We start from the raw sequence: 20,207 nt of genomic DNA, 5'->3' as shown, positions 1-20,207 counted from the left end.
GTGAAGAGGGCTTTTCTGTGGAGAAAGGGGGTGCCACTTCAATGGGACAGGCTATATGGGCAATGACCAAACAGACTCCATTTTACCCTGAGACTCCATATCATGTAAGAAATGCTTCTCCTGTGGGAAAGCCCCACCTCTGTCTGTACTCATTAATAGTTACCTAGCATAACATACTTGGCAACACAAAATAGCAATTCTTATACAATGTAAAATTGTTCTCTTTGGTTTCCATTTTTCTTGGGCAATGGACCTTGTCAGAGATTGATGGTCTAGACATTAGTAACCATTCTCTAACTTGTACTGAACTAGGGTCATTTTGACCCACTTCCCTTCTGCTCGTTTGCTGCTATGTCAACCTAGAAAGTCCTGTGAGAAATACCAATGTACCCATTGCAATGTCTTGCTAACTGCCCAATTCAGCTTCTGTACCTGCTTGCTTGCAGTTACATCAACTCGGATGTGCAATTTTTGCCTTTAAATATCCTAAAATGCTCAGGCTCAGGGCTGTTCCTTGCAGAGACAGTTATGGGTCCTGTGGAGAGCAGTCGCTGGCTGACAGGCTAAATAAAGACTCTTCAATTTGTACAAAACTGGGACTTGGTGTGTTTTCTGAGCAACCTACCCCCACAACATTAGAAATAAATAAACGAGCAGGGAATCGTTTAATGAGGAACAGCCAGCAGTAGACTTAGCTTTAAGTGAAAATAAGTGGGGATTTGGAGTAAGCAATAATTTTTTGTTAAAACTTAGGGAGAATGCTTCTTCAACCAGCTTGAGTAAATAGTTAAAAGAAAACATTAACTGTTGGGTGGTGTGTGGGACACCTTGCCTTTTGGTTTTATTTCCCCCATGGGGTTTCTCCCTGCTGAAGTTACATTTCGTCTCTTGAGAAGAACATCACTTAATTCCTTACCCCTCTCCTTCCTCTCTGAAGGGGCCAAGACGAAGGGCGCCAAAGTCAAAAGTTTTCTCTACCAATCCCCACGTGACACAGAGTCTGCTGGCCCATTCCTGAGTCACTCTGTCAATCATCACCCGCCATGTTGCTAAGTAACCCTTCTTAAGCCGAAGCTTACAGGCTCAGGCTGCTGCTCTCTTCCTCTCTTTCTTCCCCTTTGGGCAGACTCCAATAAAATCTGTTGATTGAATTTCCATCTCAGGTGAGTCACTCACCTTTGACTAACTTCCACTATTTTTTTTAAAGACATAACATTGACCTCTTCAAAGTAAACATGAAAATTCTTTGCTCCCATTTCCTGAAATTTTGAAAAGCATGCACCAAAGACAGACACATCAAGACACAATTGCCTGAGAACCACTCAGCTAACCAAGAGTGGTGCACATAAGGAGAGTTTTCTTCTTAGCCATTGGGTAATTTCCAACTTTTTGGGTTCAAATCTTGAATGTTCAAGTTAGACAAGGTAAAGAACTTTGTCATTAGTTTGTCACCTGAGAGAGGTACCAGAGTATCTATATTTTACCATGATCTTTCCTTTGCTTTCAAGGGACCCTCCCACAGAAGGAAGACTTCTTTGACGAGAGTCAAGAATGGAAGAGTCTTTGAGGAAAAACCGTCATTTCTCCTGTTTCTCTACTTCCCAATATAGCTATGTTCAGACTGTACCATTTTTAATGTCATGTTTCACCTTCAATTGAAATAGTGAAAGATGCTGAGTTTTCTGATGGACTTATTAGCATATCAATTAAGTGAAGTTTCCCAAACTCTACTAAAATAACCTGTTTGTCCTTCCTGAGTTTTTTACCTTGGTAAAGCACCATAGTTAAGATCCAGGATGGGGAAAAGATATGCCTGCAAAGTGAGGAAGTCAGCTTTGAAAGAGGAGATGTGAAGGCAGAGAGGCCAGAGTCCCCTAACTCAAATACATCTCAGGCAGACCAACTAAAGAGAGAAAAAGAAGTAAGGAAGAATTAGAAGGAAGGAAGGGAGGGAAAAGAAAAAAAAAAGAAGGAAAGAAAGGTTTCCATATTGAAGCCAAAGTTATAGACACAGATTCACTTGAAACTTTCAATGTTGAAGCACCCCCTTAGAACATTTTTATGCATCCCTTAAATGTACTCGTACTTTGGTATGGAAACCATTGTTATTTAAAACATCTAAAGTTTTCTGACTGGTTCATGGGTTGCAGAATATATAAAGAAGTTTTGACATGACTGAAGAACATATGCTGTAGGAAATCTTGGTTTAGAGCTGTATGGTTCTTATGATATGGCCTCTAGAACAATATCAGGACATAAGTTTGGACCATATCCTTCTGGAAAGAGGTGACTCAATTCCGTGTAGGATATCGGAACCATGTAGGACAGAGAAGCTTCAGATGTACACAAAGGGTGGCACAAGCCAGGCAAGGTGGCTCAAGCCTGTCATGCCAGTGATTCAGGAGGTTGAGGTAGGAAGGGTGGCACAGTGAGGTAGGCAGCTATTGGAGTACTGTTCAGCTCACAATACTTTATGTTTTTCTAAAAATATTGGACACCCAGTAGTCACATTCATACTATGTAGACTTGCCCCATGCCCACCACTCCAAAAACAGATTATTGTCTGTGGGATTTATAGCCAATCTCAGATGAGTCAATTACCTTCCAAGGAATTTGAAATGGACCAAAAGTCACCCAGAATATGAGTTGTTAGAACTGTCTTCATGGCAGAATTCCAGAAAGGTCTTCTATTCCTTAAAGCCTCCTAGTCTCTGGCATTACAGATGTGTTTTTAGTAGTTCTATTTCATTCAATAATACAACCTCATAGTACCATTTTTAAAGATTTAGTAGTGTTACATTAACAAATAGATCAGTTAGATAGAATTGAGTTCAGAAATAGATTAAAATACATGGAAGAATTTAATATTGTAAAAGTAGCATTTCAAGAATTAGTGGAGGGAGCCTGGAGTGGTGGTGCATGCCTATAATCCCCATGAATTGGGAGGCTGAGGCAGGAGGATCGCAAGTTTGAAGCCAGCATCAGCAATTTAGTGAGACCCTGTCTCTAAATAAATAAATGTCTGAATAAATAGGTCAAAGGATGTAGTTCAGTAGTAGAGTACCTCTGTTCAATCATCAGTACTGGAAAAAGAGAGAGATGAAAAAGAAAAAATAGTGGAAAAAAGAATGAGTTGAAATGATATCATTCCCTTTAGAAAGAGAGAGATGAAAAAGAAAAAATAGTGGAAAAAAAGAATGAGTTGAAATAATATCATTCCCTTTGCCAAAATAAATTTAAGATAGATCAAATATCTCAATGAAAATAAATTCATAAATTATGGCAGGAGGATTGATTTTCTTGGCCTGTTTCTTCCAGAATGGCATCAAGTAGTAATTTAGGAAGATGTTTTTTTCTGTGGGTGCACAATTTTTGTGGCTCACTTTCTGCTGGTGCGGATTTGGGGTCTGGGAATATTTTAAGGGTTTAAGTTTATAAACTATCATATTTCATAATTTAGAAATATTTGGCATTGTGGCTAGTCAAAAGTGTAGTGAACTTCTGTCTACTTTGAGAATCATAGCCAAAGACTTTATAGACATACATATTTTTAAATGTTTCTTTACATTACTAAAATATATATGGGGATATGGTGTGTGGAGAGTATAACTTCAATGGTTTGGGGGGGGGATGCAGATTCCAGAAGGAATCTCTGGGGCAAAAGCACTTCCAGGTGGGACATCAGGAAGTACCTGGGGAGAAGCTGCATCCTCCAGCACCTCTGAACAAAAAGCTTACTCAACCCAGACATAATTTTTCACATATACACCTATTATTTATTCAATAGCTTCTCCATTGTGCATCACCAAAAAAAAACACCTGTTGCGACTTTAGACATCTGAAAGATAACACTCTCAATCCTACTCTTGCTGGTGAGTTTGCTCCCATTTTCTAGTGGAACATTCTTAGGGGAATGTATCCAGTTGAGACACATTCTTTAGTAAGGCTACTATTTTACAGCCATCAAATACTTAAAACTACTTCAGTCTGAAAAAATAGAAACAGTTGGCTTTTTCATGCTCCAAAAGAATGCTCAATAACTTGAATCTCATGCTGCAACAGAGAGCACTTTCCTGAGGTTTGATGATGACCATGATGAAGATGATAATTTTTGGAGAGACTACTTCATAGGTGATGGTGTATTTTTCCAGGTAAAAAGTGTCTGGTTTTCTATATTTTTGTGATGGTGGCATCCACTGACATTCAATGCTTGGATTTAATAATTTACTTAGAACTATTAAAAAAGTCAATATTCAAATCCTATTATTTCTTCTTCAGTTATTTGATACAATATTTCCATAAAGAAAATGTTCACCTCACCTACTGTTTGTTTACCTAGTGGTACAGTTTACATAGGAAAGGCAGGATAAATGATAAACATATGATTTTTTTTTTTTGCATTTTATAAAACATCTATTATTGTTAATGATCAGAATATACAAGGTATAATAACAGAAAAATTTCAGACCATAAAATAAACTATATAAAACAGAAATCAAACATCATCATTTTATATGTTTATATATTTAAAATCAAGATGCTTGAATTTTTCATACCTATTTCTCTTAGCATTATTACAGGGTCATTTCTTGCTATTATGAATATTTTTAACAATGGTTACAATGGTTTACTTAGTCTTTCATATGAAGATATTTTAAATTTCCCTATTGTTTAAGAAACAGACTGTTTCCAATCTTTATTGTTCAAAAAAACTATAAGATTAATATTCTTGCATGAAATTATTGAACTAAATAATTGATTTTTATTTCTATAGGATACATCCAATGAATTATGTGTAGGGCCCTCTACATGTAGCTCCCAATTGCATCCCCAAAAGTTTATCCTAATTTGTTCTTCTACTGATGGAATTTGAGAGTCCTGATCAAACCACACCTAATTCAGCATTGAATATTGCTTTTAAATAATCTTGATCAATATAGTAGACAAAAACCTTATGTAATCAATATTCTCATCTGAATATCTGGGCTTATATTTTTTCTTGTGGTTAACATTTTTTAATTTAAAAAATAAGAATAATAATTTTTATATGTCTTCCTTGAGTTGTTTATACATGCCTTTTGACCATGTTTTCTATTATATTGCTGTGTTTTGTTCTATTATTTTATTACATAACCCTTTGTCGTATTTTGGCATTTTTTCTTCATGATTACTATTCATCCTTCTTTTTTTTTTTTTTTTATTGGTCGTTCATAACATTACATAGTTCTTAATACATCATATTACATGGTTTGATAACATATGATTATTTTATTTACCAGTTTTCAAAAATAAAATGGTTGGTTCCTAATATCCTTCATGGATGATGTGGTTACTCTAGAGATCTGATATTTTCCCCTGGGTACTTAAGGGATTTTAAATTTTCTTTCCTTCAAAATACAAAAGGAGAAATAGATATAGAGATATTTTAGAAGAGCTTTGTTAGGAAATTGGATTATATGATCATGGAGGCCGAGAGGTCCTATGATATGATATTTTCAGGTTGGAGAGCCAAGGAAGCTGGTGGAATAATTCAGCCTGAGTCCAAGATTCCAAGAACCTGAAAGGAGGGGCACTGATGTAAGACCCAGAATCAGAGCTCCAATGTTCACAGGCAGGAGAAGATGAATGTCTCACTTTAAGAATAAAGAATAAATTCACTCTTTCATTGCCTTTTTGTTCTCTGGAGTTCCCAGCAGATCCTCATATTAGTGAGTCCAGATCTTTTTTACTCCATCAACTGATTTAAATACTAATATCTACCAGAAACAACTTCACAGACGCACCTAGAAATGACATCTTTCCAATCATCTCGGTATTCCAGTCAAATTGATACATAAATGAACCATCACAATGACCAATTCAATTTTTGTATCAGGATGGAATCATGGATTTAAATATATATGATATGTCTGAATCATTAAAAATAATATTCCGGGCTGGGGATGTGGCTCAAGCGGTAGCGTGCTCGCCTGGCATCATGCGTGCAGCCCGGGTTCGATCCTCAGCACCACATACAAACAAAGATGTTGTGTCCGCCCATAACTAAAAAATAAATATTAAAATTCTCTCTCTCTCTCTCTCTCTCTCTCTCTCTCTCTCTCTCTCTCTCCCTCTCCCTCTTAAAAAAATAATATTCCACTTTCTTCATGTTAATGACAACTTGTATTGATATAAAGTCCTCATCTCATACTTTCTTTCTTTGGGTCTCTTAAACATATCACTCAATTTTCTTAAAGCATAAAGTGTTGATGTTGAAAAGTTTGAAGATGATATGACTTTTTTCCCTGTATTTAGTATTTTTCCTTGGGTACCTAAGGGATTTTTTTAATATCATTTAAGGTGCAATAATTTTGCTAGACTATATCTCAGTAATAGCCATTCTGGATCAATTTTATCAAATAAATCAAGTATTCTCTCCAATATTTAATTTTGTGTCTCATTTTATGCCAGATTCTCACATAAAAATTATGGATTTTTATATTTTATTTCTTTGCCAATATTTTCTTCAGGTGTTCTTACTGTATAAATGTTGCATCTTCTTTGCCATTTCTTTATTTCTTTCTTTTTCACTCTTGAATACTTTTCATCTTTCTTCTTTTGAATTTTTAATTTTTTTTCTTCTTTTCAGCTTTCATTTCTCTTGAGGCAGTTATTTTTTTCCCCTAATTTCACTACTATATGTTAATTTTTTTCTTTTTTTTCCTGGGCTTTATCACTTCAAATAAATTCTGATTTATTTATTCTTTTATTTCTTATATCATTTTCTACTAGCTTGTTTTGAAATATTAGAGGGTAGTTTTCATCTCCTTTATAAGAACATATTTTTGACATGTTTTATTATCTGTTTGAGTGTTTGTTATTCTCTCTCTCCTTAAAACTTTGATGGAATTTGATCTCCATCTTTTCTGTTACTCATTGCTTATGTCACAGTAATTTTCCTGAGTTTTTAGGAGATAGATAGATGTTGTTTTAGATAATTTTTAATGGTGCTAGGGATTGAACTCAGGGACACTGTACCACTGAGCTGCATTTTTAGCCCTTTTCTAACTCTTTTTTAAATTTTTGAGACAGGATCTTGCTAAATTGCTGAGGCTGGCCTCGAACTTGTGATCTTTCTCTCTTAGCCTCCCAAGTAGCTGGGTTACATGCACCACTGCGCCTAGCTTGTTTTGGATAATTTATTAAAGTTTAATTTTCTATCCAAACTTTGGTAATTTTCAATTGAAAGCTTACCATTCTACAGCTCTCTTTTTGGATGTTTTTTTTTTCAAAGTATTCAAGAATATAGCAACTTCCATTTTGAGACATCCTTATTCTTTGTTCCTTCCTACTTTTTCCCCACATTTCATCTCATCTGGATGTTCCTTTTCTCAAATCTTTGCTGTCTATACCTTGCTTAATATGGATTCTATCCCCAGAAATTTCTTCTCTTTGAGAAATTTTATTTGGAGGATGTATATGGTCCAAAGCATTCCAACTTTTTTCAGAAATTGTGGCGAATTATTCTCCCCTTATAGAAAGATATGTAATTCTGACTCTAGCAAGAAAAAAGGAAAGGAAGATGTATTAAATATGTAAATCTGGGGTGGAAAGAAGTGGAAGAAAAGTTCTCTGAGAAGAGTCATCTTCTGGTCATTATAAAAACAGTTTGACAAAAGCAATTCAGAAAATAAGAGAAACCATTCAGAAGGTTCATGCAGAAAGTACCATATCAGTTAACATTTTTCTTATAGGTACCAGAAACTATCTCTAACTAGCTGAAACAGGAGAGGGAGGGATTTATCAAAAGAAAGCAAAGGTGATTCAAATGGCCCAAGAGCAAGGAGTAGCCAGGCCAGGCAATCTTCCAAGCCCAGCTTTCAACTCTGCTCCTCCCTCTGAATTGGCATTTTTCATCCTTTCTTACAGAACACTGGCTTGCCTAATTCCTGGTTCATCAGGTGGGAAATATTCATTGACATATTTTGAGTTTCCATCACCTCTGTTCCAAAAAACTAGGCAGAATGAGCTCAGAATTTCTTAGTCTACATTCCAAATGCCTACAGAGGGTTTCTGATTGGCTCCAAATTTGATTAGGGTGGTCTGCGTGTGTCATTGTGGCCATGAGCAGGGGTACTTACTATAACCAAGTAATGACATGGCATTGAGCATGGGGTGTAGGTGTTGGTTATTATAGTAAAGTACTACAGACTAAGTGGAATATATATGATAAAAATGTATTTCTCACCATCCTGAAAGTTAGAGCCCAACATGGCCTGATTCTGGTATAGGCCTCTTCTGGGTTGTAGACTGACTACTTCTGGCTATATCCTCACATGGTAAAAAGAAGGCAAAAGAGCTCTCCTGGGTTCCTTTTATAGGGACATGAATCCTATTCATGAGAGCTTCATCTCCACCAATTTATAACTTCTCAAAAGACCCATCTCTTAATACCATCACATCAGGAGCTAGGATTTAAACATGAATTTCAGGAGAAAAGAAACATTCATTCCATTGCAGGATGAAGCAGGGGAGGGATAGGGCAAGTGGAGAGAAGAGTAATTGGCTGGGAAAGAGGGAGTCAAATAGCAAAGCAAGTGTGAAATCCAGATTCCTATTTTTGTCAGCGTCTCAAATACATGATATCTGTCCCTACACTCAGGAGTGAGAAAAGCTGGTTCAATGACTGAATAAGAATAAGTAAGAACTAAGAGTATCCTTCTACAGACTTATTTTCTGAAATGAAATCAGGACTATGACATAAAATTTCTGCATGTGGGATGAGTAACACCAGATCAGATAAAACAAATCAGAGCTGATGTTGAGTTTTAAGAAGGATATGCTGCTGAGAGCTGTTTTGTTACCTTTTCAGAAGAAAATTTAGGCTCTCCAGTAAGCTGGAGATGTGATAGTCATTCATCATATGAGCTTTTGAAATATTTTGTGTAAATGAACACAGAGAGGTTAGCTACTGAATTTCATAAAAGCAAAATAGACCAGGAAAAATGCACACTTTGGAATCAAATACTTTGCAAACTTAAGTTATTGGCTCCACTTCAGAAAGATTAGCTATTTGAAATAACTTTAGTCACTGACAACATAACTGACAACATAACTGGCAGCAATAGTGAGAAAGTTTGAATACCCAAAAGATCTATTTTCAGAGGAATACAAGTTTTAGATCCTGCAATCAACTTACTGTTAGTTGTCACTGAGAATTTTTATTTATTGTTTTACTACCTTTTCATTTTTAAGATGAACAATAATCAATCAGCTTTAGGCTTTGAAATATGAATTATGTGAAAATAAAAACCTCAAGTTTTCTGTAACATTCCTAATAAAATTTTCCTGAATAATATCCATATTATTCATACGTGCAAATATCTGTGGTACATGAAAAAAGTCTAAAAGAGTATGAGATTTAAAATAAATTCAATACAAACAAGAATTTACACGGCCAAAAACAATACAGCTATACAATTATACACCTTCACACTGAGATGGGATTTCTATCATAGGAGAATTTCTCCAGAGAATAACTTGTATTTTCTTATTGTTTTGAATTGAGAAGAAACAATCTTTAATATCTGTAGCTAAAACATACCAGGTTTTTGGCAAAGCAGACAATTGGGGAATCTCCGATTGAGCAGGTCCCATAATAACCATCTCATTATTAATGGCCCTTAAATCTTGCAATAATTTCCATTTACCAGATTTCTTTTTAATGACAAAATAGGAGTATTTTGGGGAGATACAGAAGGTTGTATATGTCCCTCCGCTAATTGTTGTTTGACCAGGTCATGTATCTTTTCTTTAGTCAGTGGCCACTGAGGAACCCATACTGGTCTTTCTGATTTCCAAGTAATTTTGATTGTCTCAGTGACCCCTTCTGAAAACCCAATCTATGTCTGTCTGTTCCTTGATCTATTTGTATTGGTGCCACTATACTTTGTCCTTTTTCTCCTAATCTTTTTCCTTTCCTAAAACCTTGTCTAGCCATAATAGTGGGTGCATTTGAATTGATGTTATTTGTTAATGTCAAACCTAATTGACCTAGGACATCTCGTCCCCATAAATTTATAGGAAGATAATCCAATACATATGGCTGTATAGTTCCTTCACATCCTTCAGGATCCTTCCAATCTAATACAATTGCACTTCTATGGGGATTAGTCGCCACTCCTAGGCCTCAAAGTGTTTGAGTGGCTTGTTGTAATGGCCAATGTTTTGGCCATTCTTGACGAGATATAATGCTAAGGTCTGCACCTGTATCCAGTAGCCCATTAAATTCATGTCCTTGCATATTTAGTTTTAGCATGGGGCGAGAATCTAAATTTAAAGAAAGCATTGCCCAGTCTATACCTGTGGAGCCTAATCCCCTGGAATCTCTTTCTATAGTACGGCTGGAAAATTTATCATGTGGGCTGGGTATTATTAATAACTGTGCTATTCTACCTCCTGGTGAAATTACTGATATATACCCCTTGGAGAACTGGCTATAATTTTTATTTCACCTTCATAATCGGGATCAATTACCCCAGGACTTATCATAAGTCCTTTTAGAGTAGAAGAATTCTGTACCAATAATAAGCCTACTGTTCCTTGGGGAAGAGGTCCTTTTACTTCTGTGGGAATGATTTGAACTCCCATCTCTGGAGTTAGTACTGCTCTGGCAGAGGTGCAGATGTCCAACCCTGCGCTCCCTCTGGTTTTTCTGATGAGGGATCTAATGGTTAATGTGTCCTGGGCACTACCCTGATGGTGTTGCTGTGTTCCTCCAATGCCCTGTATGTTTGTGGTCGTGGGCCCCAGAGCATTGGGCCCCCCTGTCCGTTTTTTTGGCAATGGAGCCCGATGCTTTTCTCCATGATATTGTGGGTAAACACTTGGTCCTTGTCCATTTTTTGATAATGGAGTACCCTCTATGGTGGTTTGAGAACAGCATTGATTAGCCCAATGTCTCCCTCTACTGCATCGTGGGCACACACCCAGTATTCTACCCCTTTGATACCTAGTTTTGTTAAACCCTCCTCCTATAGGGCAATTCCTTTTAAAATGTCCTGTTTGCTCATAATTGTAGCATGTTTTTGGCCTGGCATCTAAAGCCTGTTGTACTGCAGCTGCCAAGACTTGCCCTTGTTCATTCATGTCTCTACATAATTTAATATATGTGTTTAAATCTTCATGTTTCCATGGTCTAATGGCTTCCTTGCACCAATGATTTGCTTGCTCAAAGGCTAGCTGTTTAATTAATGGCATTGCTTGTTCTGTATCCCCAAAAACTCTGATAGCTGTTTGAATAAGCCTATCTACAAATTCAGCGTAAGGTTCATTAGCTCCTTATATAACCTTAGATAATTGTCCTTGTAAACCTCCATGTCCTTGTAAAGTCTTCCATGCCCTAAGCACATCTGCAGCAATTTGTGAATATATAGCAGGATCATATTCAATTTGTTGCTGCTGACCCTCATAAGGTCCCTGTCCTAACAACATATCTAGAGTTCTCTGAGGATAACCGGCTGCTGCATTTCACCTAGCTGTCTCTGTGCAAAATTCCTGATTGGCAACCTTCCATAACAAATATTTCCCTCCATTTAACACAGCTTTACACATGCTAGCCCAATCTGTTGGCGTCATGTCCAGGTTGGTAATGGATTCAACCATGCTTACAGTGAAGGGTGCTTGGGGACCATAGGTTGTTACAGCCTCTTTTAGCTGCTTCACTGTTTTGAAATCTAAAGTGCAGTGAATTCGCTGCCCTCCTGTCTGCTCAAATACAGGGCATGCTAATGTTTGAGGTCCTGTCTCAGGATCCCATCTATCAACTACGGGGGTTGGGGTCCCCACAGCATATGTTGTCTCTATAAGTGGAGCTGTTGGTTGGACACTTATGCCCTCTGGTGATAGAAAGGCGTTAGTAGCAGCCTCCTGTTGTAACTATCTCTATCTGTTCCTCAGGGGCAAACAACTTCAAACCTTGAGCCAACCATTTTCCCCAGTTTGCCTGAGAAAGTTCTAGGGACAGGCAACTTGAAATAAAAACAAAATAAATCAAAACAAGAACACATTTTTTTTAAATGGTCACCCATTCTTTCGCTCTCCTTCAGGGGCGAGTAATTTCACTTACCTCCAAGCTTCAGGCGTTCCCCGTACTGGCCACCAAATGTCGAAGTCTGCCTGGGCACAAATAACCGAGCCGTCAAAAAGCCTTGTAGGTTCAAACAGCAACTCTTTATTCCCAAACTCTCACCGGCACTCTACACACACTTCCCAGGAACACACTCCCTCCACCGGGCGGGCTCCCCACGCCAATTCTCCAGGAACCCTGGGAGAACTCAACAGGAACTCCAAAGTAGCCGATGCCCAAGGCAGCAGGATCCGCCCTAATTCCAGCAGGATCTGCCCTAATCCAGGAGCAGGGTCACCTTTCAACCATTCCCTCTAGCAAAATGCCAGGCGTCATTCCGACTAAACTGTGGCTCTCAACAGTGTATGATGTATCATAGTACATTCTACTGTCATGTATAATTAATTAGAACAATTTTTTAAAATAATATAACATAGAAACGACTTACATGTTCGTCAAAAAATGAAATGATTAAATATACCAGGGAGCTAGGGATATTGTATAGCAGTTACAAAGAATGAGGTTGACATAAATGTGACAGGTAAAGCTCTCCCTAATGAAGTATTTTGTGAGAAGAGTGTATTAGCTATTTAGTGATTTTTCACAAATTATGCCCAAACCTAGAAACTTAAGGCAATAAATATTGTATCCAGCTGGGGCCCAGAAAGCAGGTGCACCTTAGAGTCCGTTAGGAGACTGCTATCAAAGTGATGGCCATAGCTACAGTCACCAAGGCTCCAGTGGGAGTGGATCAGCTTCCAACTCATCACTCTTACAGCTGTTTTCAGGATCTAAATGGCTGTTGGCCAGAGAGAATTCTTCCTTGCCATGTATGTTTTCCATGGCACTACTCACAAGTTGACAGCTTGTGTGCCCTTGTTGAGAGCCGCAGCTAAAGCAGCCCAGCAAACTTCCAGCTGATTGGCTCCTCTGCGGGTGACGCTCATTGGGCTGTTTCCCCGCCCTTTCAGACCATGGAGCTGCTCATTGGGGGACTCTTTTGGCTCCGCCCACACGACCCGGAAGTCTGCCTCAAGAGCAGGAAAATTTAAAATGAACTGGAAGTCCCGGTGGTTGCCATTGAGCTCTTGGGGAATTCCTGGAGAGCTCGAATGGTACAGCTTTCGTGCTAAAAATAAAGTTTGTTCCTGCTTGACAAGTGGCTCGTGAATTGTGCCCAGTCAGACTGCAGCATGCCCTAGAGTAAAAGGCTAAGAGAGAAAGCTAGTAAGAGAGAGAACAAGACAAAATCCAGAGTCCTTCTGTAACCTAATCTTGGAAGTAACATTCCATCACTTTTATCCTATTCTATTGGTTGGAAGAGTCACTAAGTACAACTCTCAATCATTTATGTAGAAATACAGCTCTCTGTGGTTTGTATGGAAAGGACCTTAAAAGCTACACAATAAATTCATAGTAGTGATTCCTCCAGAAAAGCAGTGGAATTTGGGGGAAGGTCAGGTGGGGTGGGGAACACAGGGGAAGGATTGGTGTTATGAAGGACCTTCATATTTTCATTGTTTGAATTGTTCTATTAAAAAGTATTCAAATATTGCAGGTGTGATTGAAAATGCATAAATAAAAATTCAAAAAAAAAGACTTCACTAGATTCAATAAAATATTCTCATTTGTTATGCTGAAACTATTTTTAAAGGGATAAAAATATCTTCATCACTAAAACCTTCTGTTATTGAAAGAAGATCCTTGAGATGCAATGTTATATTATTTACTTGATGACTTTCTATTCTTCTAATGAATGAGCTCAGTGCTATGAACTTTCCTTGTAGAACTGCCTTCATAGTGTCCCAGAAATTTTGATATATTGTATTGCTATCATGTACCTCTAAGTATTTTTTAATTTCATCTCTAATTTCTTCATTGATCATTGATCATTCAGTAGCATATTATTTAGTCTGTAGGTGTTAGAGTAGCTTTTACCTTTTACTATACCATTGATTTCTAACTTCATTCCATTATGATCTGATAGAATGCAAGGAATTATCTCTATTTTTGTATTTGCTAAGCATTGCTTTGTAGCCTAAGATGTGGTCTATTTTAGAAAATGATCCATCTTCTGCTGAGAAGAAAGTATATTCAGTCATTAATTGATGATGTATTTTCTGTATGTGTAAATTATTAATTGTATTTTTTAGTTCTAAAGATTCTTTGTTTAGTTTTTGTTTGGACAATATATCCAGTTATGAAAGAGATGTGTTAAAGTCACCCAGTAATATTGTGTTTTGGTCTATTTAATCTTTGAAATTGATCAAATAGATCAATAGATCAAGGGGTTTGTTTGATGTACATTAATCTATTGTTAGGGGGCATAAATATTTATGATCATTATTTCTGGTTGTTGTATAATTCCCCTAAGTAATATGAAATGTCCTTCATTGTACCTTCTGATTAACTTTGGCTTGAAGTCCACTTTATCTGATATGAGGATAGAAACCCCTGCTTGTTTATGATATCCAGGTGAATTATACTTTCTTTCCCATCCTTTTACCCTCAGTCTGTGGTATCTTTGCCTATGAGTCTCTTGGAGATAGCATATTGTTGGGTCTCATTTTTAATACAATCTTCCAGTCTACATTTTTTGATTGATGAGTTTAGACCATTTACATTCAAAGTTATTATTGAGAAATAATTTTTATTCCATAGTCCTCAAACAGAGCCAAGAAAATAACTATTTTAAAGAAATGCTAGAAATGAGAATAGTGAGACAAATACACACACACACACACACACTCACACACACAAATGTTCATGGACCATTCAGCACACAAAAATTAAAAAAAAAAAAAAGGAAAAAGCTTCTTGATGGAAGATTAAGGAATTGTTTCCATTGCAAGGGTCAAAAATTATCCATAATATATGTTGGCTGTCAATTCCCAATTCTCTTTTTTTCCATATTTTCTTGAGGTACATATTGTGCAGAAGAGTAATAGTTGGGGGCAATCAATTCCTTCTTTTTGTGGCTCTGGTCAGGTTGCCCTTCTCAGCTTGAAAAACATTTCCTGGCACTAGGAGCCAGGCCTGCTCCCTAGGGATCTTCAGCAACTGCACAGCAGAGCAACCTGGGACTCCCAAGTGTGGGGGAGAAGGCTATAGCTGGATGGCAGGAATGGTGGGCTCTGAAGACTTGGAAGAAGATCCTTAAGACTACCATAGCTTAAGTTATAGGCTACAAGTGATGGTAAAATACAGCAGTAGATTTCTTTTAGTTTGGAACTGATTATTTTGGGTTAATTTATATCTAGTAGTAGCTTTTAATTGTTTTTTGCTTAGATACAGTTGGAAGAATCTATTTGTTGTCAGTGGAAACCAGGAAGTCAAAGGGCAGGAGTTATGTGGAAAGCCTTCCTGAGAATGCAATTTTTGGAGATCAATTTTTGAGAAAGATTTTTTTTACATAGTCCTGGGATGGAATATAATTTTTTATTGATAGGCTTAGTGAACATTTGGAAAGAAAATGGGCTATTTGTGATATAAAACAAAAACGATAAACCTATATAACACTTTTAGATACTTATTATGTGCCAGGCTCTGAGCTTTATATTTAATCTTGACAGGACATGTTAATTACCTCATATTTCAAGGATACCGAAACTAAGAGAGGTGTGGTAAGTACCTCATGGTCACATCACAGAAAGTGGTTAAGCTGAGACTCAACCAGAGTTCTGTTCCAAGTTCCTTGTTCTTGTGACAACTTGCCCATGAGAAATGAGAACTTTCCTGCCAAAGGCCAATCTTTGGCCTTAAGAACAGAAACAGACTGTCTGACCAGCAGGGTAGGAAGTGATGGCAAAACAAATTGAGGATTTTTTCCATCTTTTGCTGTTTGAAACACTTGGTTGCCCAGGGCTTGATTTCACAATTGGGCTCTAGTCCCCCAGAGAAGCTAGTATCCAGGACTGAGGCCAGGATGCTGGCCTACTAATTTTTTATGTTATAGTGAAGATATTCCTAAGGCACCAAATAAGTGGTTGAATGTTTCTTTTTATCAACTTTCCCTAACCAAGGCCAACAAATAAGTGAAGCATTTTACCCATGGGAGGACCATTAGGCAAAATGAAAAAGATACTACCTCAATTGTATTGATCTAGTAACAATCACCTCATTCTACATCCAAGGTCCAGAAAAGAAAGTAATTTGTTCATTGACTTTCCACTAATGAGGGTGTAGCCAGAGTAGAGGTCAGATACCTGCTCCTCACCCAGTGCCCTTTTCCAACTGTAGGTCAGGATAAAGGCTTTGGATCCTTTGGGCTGAAATAGGTGATGGGTTCAATGTAAATGCTAGCTCCTGAGTAAATAAACTACAGTGACCAAACTGAGGTTGGAAACACAAAGAACAGAAACCATTCAGGGGTGCAGAGGACCAGGGCACACGTCAAAGTCAGCAACACAGGAGCCAGTAGTTTATTCTGCAGCACACCCTACCAGTCAGTACCAGCTCTCACAAACTGAAAGGCCACAGGGCAGGTAGAAAGCAATACACTTACTGCAAAGAGCTTAAAATGAAGACAGTCAATTCATGGAAAATTGCCCAACTCCAGAGAAAAGGATAGATGAGGAAGAATGAGTCAGGAGAGGAGGAGCAGGCCCCTTATAAACAATGTCTTGTGCTCTGCCAAGGTCAGCCAAGGGAATCACTGGGTGGGAACTACAGCAAGGATAGTAACCTAAGTGGGGTTTCCAAGGACTTTGAGGAAAGCAGCTTTGGCCTGAGTGAGCAGAAAGGACTGCAAACAGAACTGCATACAGTGGCTTCTGTGTGCTATCAACATGCCCCACTGATTTATGCTTCCAATACACCTTGTACTTCCCTGGTCTAGACTTGGACTCAACCAAAGGAACACGGGTTCCTTCCTGGGGGACAGTGATATTTAGAAATCAGTATCTGGGTAGCAACCATGCCAGTGTTACTGGACTACTGTTGTTCCTAAGCTTTTTCAGAAGACAGATCTAGAAAATAAAAATTTAAAGGATCATGAGTTAGTATGTTACCTCCAATTTTATCAAATCAAATTTTAGGCTCGTGTTATGGCTCAATGGTAAAGTGCTTGGCTAGCACCTGTAAGGCACTAGGTTCCATCCTCAGCACCATATAAATATACACAAATAAAAATAAAGGTAGTATGTTCATCTACAACTTAAATATATATATATATATATATATATATATATATATATATATATATATATATATATATAAAGCTGATTCTACCTGAAATTGTTCTATTCAATTTTCATCTCCCTTTTCCCCTAATGAGAAAACCTCTCTGGTTTCCAATTGTTTTCTTTAATCTATAATGCATACAATGTAATTTCAGAATGTCTTCACTGACATCAGTATTAAATAGCAAGTCTAAGAGAAGTTCAATATTTCTCTACAGTTCTTTTTGAACATGAAATACATTTTATTAAGGGAGAATTGGTTCAAAAGTTAGTTGAAGCAATTTTTATTTCTGAGAGGTTTGGTACCAATCTGATAGCTTCATTAGATCATTTATTTGGGGGTGTTTGAATTCTATATTAGGGTTTGCTTTTTAATTTTTGCTGATATAATATGCAAAATGCTTACATGGTTCAGAAGTGAAAACTGTAGTGAAGAGTAAACTCATATTTAACATTTTATTTGTTTCTGGTTTATCCTTCCTATATTTCTTTCTTTCTTTCTTTTTTTTTTTTGGAGGGACTGGTTCTTTATTTCAAAAAGACACTTGTCAATATTCAGTTATCAAAACAGTTGCACTATTGTTTCTCTTTCTCCCAACTGGCCCCAAAGAGACCACAATAAAGGAGAATACATTTTAAGCCAATAAACTGCAGGATGTACACCTAACAGACCTCACAGAAACCTCACCTAAAAAAAGTGGGGATTGGGCTGGGAAAGAAACTTTGAAAGATCAGCACACTGCCAGCCCAGACTGCAGGACTCTCATAATCAGACAGGGTGGCCAGGTACCCCAACCCCAAAGATGCAGTTTCAAAATAATATAAAATTTAAAAAGTTGTGTACATAAGCTATTCAAGATTCTCCAGCACTCACTGAAACAAAGCACAATGAGATGGCACTTTTAGATACAGCAGCTTCAGACCCAGAAAAGGGTGATGAGATGAGTTCATATGGCTAACTCAGTGGCCAAAACATAATTCTCTTTCTTTCTTTCTTTCTTTCTTTTTTTTTTTTTTCAAGCAGGCAAGTAAGTGGTCACCGCAAGATTAAGGGGCCCATGATCCATTCTGTGAACACTTGGGAAGTGGGTAGAGATGGGAGAAAAATTTGGTCTCAGGGCTAAGAATATGGCTCAGTGGTAGAGCATTTGCCGAACAAGCACGAGGCCCTGGGTTCAATCCCCAGCACCAGAAAAACAAAAAGTCTCAGAGGTCTCACCATGTTAATTTGGTCATTTCTGATGAAAAAAAGTAAAAAATAAGAATACAGTTGTCTAAAGATACCTTAAAGCTAAAACCAAAACAAAACCTGAATAGCAAGGTTTTTGGTTTTTGGCTAACTCCTCTTGGAATCACCTTTCTGGTTTGGCTGGTACTTTGCACAGAGCAATGAGGTTTGCCATAATAGAGTCTTTCCCTGGGCTCTGTTTGGCTCTCAGTAAGGCAGGCCCATTCCTCTTTTCCTCCTCTATGGAGAGGGCAATAGGGATTAGGCTGGAAAGTTACCTTCCAAAAGAGAGAAGGGAATTAGATTGCTGCTTCAGAGCTATGAAATTATTTGGAATGTTTTACAAATGGTTATTATAACAACAACAACAAAAAAAGTAATTACAAAATGTGTACATCACAACATGCTTTTAAAGACACTTTGCGTTGTGCTCACATTCCCTTAAATGCTATTCCCAAAGGTGCTCAGCCTCCAGCCCAGCTGGAATCTCTGGGAAGAAGCAGAGACAGTTTGGTGAAAAAGACAAGGGAGTGGGGGTAGAGGGGGTGTTGAAAAGAGAAAGCAGCCTTCTAGTTAAAGATCAGCCCTCAGTTTCAAGGTCAACTTGGGGCTGGCTGGCCTCAGGCAGAGTCAGGGTCAGAGGGAGGAGCAGCAGCAGGGCGGGACTGGGGAGCTCTACATCTCATTCAGGTCAAGCAAAGTCTGGTCCAGCATCCTTTGTGTGCAGAGGTGCTCCTCTTTGGTGTATTTCAGCTTATCTTCAAAATCATCAATTGTCTTTTCCAGTTTGGCTACTGATCTCTTGACAAACTCAGCGCGGGTCTCTGCCTCCTTGAGTTTATCAGTGATTTTCTTTATTTCTTCCTCACATTTGTCTTCTTTTTGAGAGTACTTTTCTTTAGCAGTATTCAGACACTTCAGGTTCTGGTCCATCAGTCTGATCTGCTCATCCCTCTCTGGGAAACGGGACTCTGCCAGATTAGCTCATTCCTCTGTGCATTCCAAGTCTCCTTCAATAATCACTAACTTAGGAGCCACCTCTTCATACTTCCTATCTGCTTCTTCTGCAATGTGCTTAGCTTCTTTGAGTTGGATTTCCTGGAGTTCCATCTTTTCTTCATCTGTTAGGGCCCGGTTTTCAATAACCTTCATACCTCTCTCACTCTCATCAGCAGCTTTTTCTGCTTCCTCCAGCTTTTGCAGGGCAGTAGCTAGGCGCTCCTGAGCACAGTCCAGCTCCTCTTCAACCAGTTGGATCCTGCGCTTCAAGGAGGCTACCTCTGCCTCAGCCTGTTCCCGGCCAGCCTTTCTCCTCAACTTCCCGGCTGGAGGCGCTCAGCCCGCTCCTCTGCATCATCTGCTTGCTGCTGCAGAACCTGGATCTTGCGCTTCGATGGTGGTGATCCCAGCCATGGTGCCCACCCAGTGGCTTCTCGATATCTGCCTTCTGCCTCCTCTTAGGCACTGCAGCCGCTTCTCACCCCTCCTATATTTCTTTTAAAAAAATAAGACTGTGCATATCTTATTTTCTTCCAAAAGTATTCATTATATATACTCTCTTAAAACTTACTCTTTTTCACTTAACAAAATATTCCTTGGAAACATACCTTATCAGTTCATAAAGATCTTTGTTACATAGTACTCTATTGTTTGCATAAACATTGTTTATTCGACTATTTTTACATAGAGAGGC

General features: G+C 38.0%; 1 pseudogene; it reads right to left on the bottom strand.

The window, feature by feature from the left end:
• Positions 1 to 19,189: 19,189 nt before the first annotated feature.
• LOC113197594 (uncharacterized) lies at positions 19,190 to 19,927 on the bottom strand (annotated as a pseudogene).
• Between the last annotated feature and the right edge of the window lie 280 nt (positions 19,928 to 20,207).

Source organism: Urocitellus parryii, chromosome 2 (assembly GCF_045843805.1).
Source record: "Urocitellus parryii isolate mUroPar1 chromosome 2, mUroPar1.hap1, whole genome shotgun sequence".
NCBI lineage: Eukaryota > Metazoa > Chordata > Mammalia > Rodentia > Sciuridae > Urocitellus > Urocitellus parryii.
The sequence above is the reverse complement of the archived record's forward strand: the minus strand, read 5'-3'. Positions and strand labels throughout refer to the sequence as shown.